This window comes from Salvelinus sp. IW2-2015, linkage group LG17, assembly GCF_002910315.2.
Source record: "Salvelinus sp. IW2-2015 linkage group LG17, ASM291031v2, whole genome shotgun sequence".
NCBI classification, from domain to species: domain Eukaryota; kingdom Metazoa; phylum Chordata; class Actinopteri; order Salmoniformes; family Salmonidae; genus Salvelinus; species Salvelinus sp. IW2-2015.
Window position 1 is genome coordinate 5,874,574 of NC_036857.1, and position 4,795 is coordinate 5,879,368.

A 4,795-nucleotide genomic window follows, 5' to 3' on the forward strand; every position below is an offset into this window, starting at 1 on the left:
TGGCACCAAATGTCACACTTTGATCCTTCAGATTGTTCAGCGTACATGCACCGTTTATAGTTTCTCTTCCTAGACCTCTACACGGATATGCAGCTTTCAGAAACAACACATCTTTCAACAGACCACATGTAAACTTTGTAATCACACTGTTCACTCTCATTTCTCACATTTAACAGTTTATTTTCAGTGATTAGTTCCCAAGGCAACTACTGTAGTAGTTGCAAAGTGCAATCACCAGGGTTTGGACAGTCTGGTCTTGCTTTGATTAATCACCTCTATTGTTGATTACAGTTATCAATAACAGCATCAAACCCTCCTGTAGTATTACTTGCTACTCAGTGTTCTAAAATCCATTTTCTGTGTACGTTCATAGAAATATAATGTCATTCTAGTTCTCTGTGGGTACTATACCTAGTCTTACTCAAACCTGACTCCCAGTTACTGCTCTTAACTGGTATCTAAGGGTGTTGAAATCTAAGTGTTTTTCTCAGAGGGATTATTTGTGTCCCATGAATTGTACCTGGATTCCTGATTCCACAATTATATGGATATATGGATATTTTTACACAGATCATTTTTTTTTACTTTAGCTACTTTAATTTTATTTTTGCCAGCTCTTTGAATGTAGTTTCTGCTGCCTCTCTCTCTCTCTCTCTCTCTCTCTCTCTCTGCTCCCAACACACACTCTCTCTCTCTCTCTCTCTCTCTCTCTCTCTCTCTCTCTCTCTCTCTCTCCCAATACTGACTACTAGCCATGCCACAAGTTACAACAGCAGGACACACACATGCATGGTGCTACTTGTCCTCTTTCCTTAGGTTACCTTCAACCTATTCTATGACAATGGCCACAATCTATGACTTTCCGTTCTTTGGCCATGTGACAAATTTGTTGTCATAGTGACATCTCCGTTCTCAGCTGATGGCAGTCACATATTCTAATTGATGTGACATTAGTAGAAGGCCATTCTAAGACAGCTGGGAATGACTGTCATTTGTTGTTATTTGGGGACAACAAACAAACAATCAAACCCACTGGATTAATTTTAGCATGCCCTGTCAGTCTTTTCCTTGATAACCATTACCAACAGATATGGTCCTGCTCATTGGCTGGTAACCCTCTCCGTCAGACATTATGTCCAGTAGTGTTTGAGAGAAGCTGGTTCTTACAGTAAGTAGCTCACTGGTCAGACTGGAGAGTAGCCCAGTATTTAATGGTCAGAAACTTCACTAAGTGCCATTGAAAAGAACATTATGAGGAAAAAGGATTTACCTAAATAAATTGCACTAACTTGCACTGCACAAAGACTTGCTTTTATACATGGATTTTATACACACAGATTTTGAAGTGAAATGAAATTTGAGGTTGTTTTATTTTGGATCGTCACTGCCTTGGTGTCAAAATGGGGTTTCAGGGATGGGGCTTCGACACCTCTTGGGTCCCCCCATAAGAACTTTTTGAACTGGTATGTTTAGTTCTGTCTGTGTGTTTGGTGTACTCAGCCCCATGGTGCCAACAATATTGCCTGGAATCGTTTGGTACTGCATAGTACAGCGGTACTTTGTGCTTCAGGGTTTCCCCTAGACTTTTCTATTGTGGTGGTGCACCAAGAAGACCCCTGAAGTCACATCTCAGATGGTCTGCCTTAACTTGGTAATATATGGGGAAACACTGGTCCAGAGGTAGCCCTCAATTAGTCGATGGTTGCTTGTTATCTTCTTAAGAACAGATAAGTCATGGTGTTTCAACACTATGGGCTTTCCTTACGTAGCATACTCAGACACCGCTTTCACAAACACTTTGTTTAGTCTTCCTTTGCCTAAAAGGCGCTTGCCTCTTTCACACTTTATTGAGATGAGCTAGTGTACAGAGAATAGGTTTTCTTTCCGGACCTGACTCTTCTCCACCAATCGAAACATCAATCTTGTGTTTGGTCCTACTGGCAGCAGATTGGCCATCCATACGTTTGAGTACTTTTCAGATCAATCTACTTTGTCGTTCTCAATCTCATTCACACCCCTATGCCTGCCACAAAACCCGCCTCTGGTATTTAATTGCACTAAAGTGGTTTTATGGGTCATTGGCCAGTGCTAATGAAGGGGAACAGTCTTTATCCACTTGCTACTACCTACATTGACAAACTGGATGAATCTAAGGAAGTCTCACCCACAGTAAGTTGACCTGGTATGGAATAGGGTAGGGTCAGGTGGGTTTGAGTGATAACTGCCATCCCTATGGCTGTTTTTAGGAGACCTGAGGTTTTGGATGGTAGAGAGAGGGCTGATTGGGTGTGTTTGGGGAACTGGGACTTTGTGATAGGTGGAGAAAGAGTGGGACAAGCAGTGACGATTATTCGAGAAGGATTTGTAGTTTCAGGGCTTTCCTGTACATATGCAACGTAAAGACAACCCTGAAACCTTTTTCATATATTGTTGTTTGTCTGTTAAACAAAAATGAAACTTTGTAAGGTAGAATTGCTCAGATTCTTGGTGTGCGTATTTGAGAAGCTGTAGTGAATATAACATACACATATATTGCAGTTCAGGGGAAAAGTGGCGAAAAAACGTAGATGAATGTAAAACCTACAAAAAGATGAGCTTGTTTTTTTCTTTCTTGTTGTAATGCTGGCTAGTTTCTACTGCCGCTAGAACACTGTTAGTGCTCTGACAGAATGACGGCACAAACAGCACAAACTGTCATTCTGTTGACAAACTTTACATCTGCACTGTTCTTCAAGTAAATGTGTTTTTGTAAAATATTCAGTGGAAATTGTTCAAAGTAGTCCTTGTGCATAGAGTTGTATGGTTTGTTTAACTTTGCAATCATTGGTTTTGTTTGACATACATTTTAAAGTGAAAAATCTTAGTCTCAGCATAATTCTGTTATCGTGGAATTGCCCTTAACCTTCTTACATTGTGCAATGAGACGCTTTAATTCTAACAAAAACTAACTTGACCTTTTGGTGACCTTTCTGTGAGCCACCTGGTGTGATCTATTATGAATGCATTTAATGTCATGTAGGCCTTTATTTAGGCTGTTATAAGGAGTCATGAACTGTTATGAATGCTTATAGCAGGCCATATACTGCACTACTTTAATGCACATATTGAATGTGTTTATAAAGCTGTTATGCATTTGGTAAAGTGGTCAGAACCCACTGGAAAAACACTGCTTGAATCAACGTTGTTTCCACGTCATTTCAACAAAAACATTCAATGTGATGACTTTTGAATCAACGTGGAAAACTGATTGGATTTGTAAAATGTAAGGGAATTTCGTAATTTTTTTCACCCAACTTTTAAACTAGATCCAATAACATGGTGAAATGTTTTGTTGATTTCACGTTGAATTCACGTTAGTTGACAACTCAACCAAATGTAAATCAAAACTAGACGTTGAAAGGACATCTGTACCCAGTGTATAGGAACCGTGAGCTGTTGTGAATGCTTATGGCAAGTCTTATAATACACTATGGAGTGATCGACTGTGCTATGAATGCAGTCATAATCTATTGTACACAGGCGTTTCAGAAAATGTGCTACCTAGTTTTTCTGTCTCCCTGCCAAATAAGTATTTATCAGAATACATGTTGTCATTGTCTTTTGTGGGAGACAAATCACCTAGGCGGCTCGGGGATTCAAACTCGCAACCTTTCGGTTATTGGCCCAACACTCTTAACCGCTAAGCTACCTGCCACCAAATTGTACCTGTACCTTTCCCTCTCACAACTTCAGTGACTGACTCTCTTCCTCCATATATCTCCCAATCTATTTTTCTCTATTTTTGATTTTTTTTCCCTGTCTCTCTTTTAAACTATCAGAATTGATTGTAGTCCCCCCTAAAGTCAATAGCCAGTATATTAAGCTAACCGAGCCCTTGAAATGTGCAGAAAGAAAACCTTTATTTCCTAATGTTACATCATTCTATCCTTTGTTTGCTTGTTGAATGTCCATGTTGATGAGTCCAGCCCAGCAGCTCAGCAGCAGCAAAGCCAATGGATCTCCATTCAAATCAAATGTAACACATCGTCATCACCATGGTAGTTCCACTCAACTCTGTGCTTTTTCTTCTATCGTGCTCTTAAACAACACACCAATTTGATCTGTTTGTCTTTCTGTCACTGCTTCACCTCTATCTGTTTTTTTCTTTTTGTAACTGTCTGACTGTTTTTCTCTTGCTGTGCTGTGTCAGAGCATTATGGTTGGTGGGAGGGAAACATACTTTCTTTTGGTTGCTTTATTATCTTGTTCATATTGATTGATTGATTGATGTTGTCTCATTATGTCTGGTGCAGAAGTGTTTTATTGCTCATGTCTGTCTGACATGTGCTCGAGTGGATGGGTGACTTGATGTCATGATGATGATGTGATGTAAATGTGATAGAGAGAAAATAAATGCGAATGGATTGGAACATGTATTCTCATGCTTTCTCTCTCTTCTCTGTGTGTGTCTGTGTGTCTGTGTGTGTGTCTCTGTGCGTGTCTGTGTGTGTGTGTGTCACAAGTTTCCACTAGGTAAAGATCTATGATCTATAAAGATCTAGCTTCCCCTCCCCCAATTCTAAACTTGACCATCAGTGGGGAAATTTCTAAACTGAGCCAAGATCAGTATATAGGGGCAACTTCACCCTACACCTTCATAGTTGTAAAGCCGACTGCCCTCTTGTGGAGAACAGGGGTATTACAGCTTTGAGGTAGAACCCACACAGTGGAGGTTGACAAGAACCCAACATTTACAACGCACACATTTAAAAAAATTCAGCAGCAATTTCAAAATTTATTGAGACTGATTGGTTTT

At 39.9% G+C, this 4,795-nt stretch overlaps 1 protein-coding gene across 1 annotated transcript in view; it reads left to right on the forward strand.

Annotated features, from left to right (window-relative positions):
* Positions 1 to 4,409, forward strand: part of LOC111976852 (zinc finger protein 704) — a 20,429-nt gene extending 16,020 nt beyond the window's left edge. Inside the window, exon 6 of the mRNA XM_024006002.2 lies at positions 1 to 4,409. This exon is cut by the window's left edge and continues 963 nt beyond it. The gene's annotated coding sequence lies outside the window, so the exon portion shown is untranslated.
* The last annotated feature ends 386 nt before the right edge of the window (positions 4,410 to 4,795 follow it).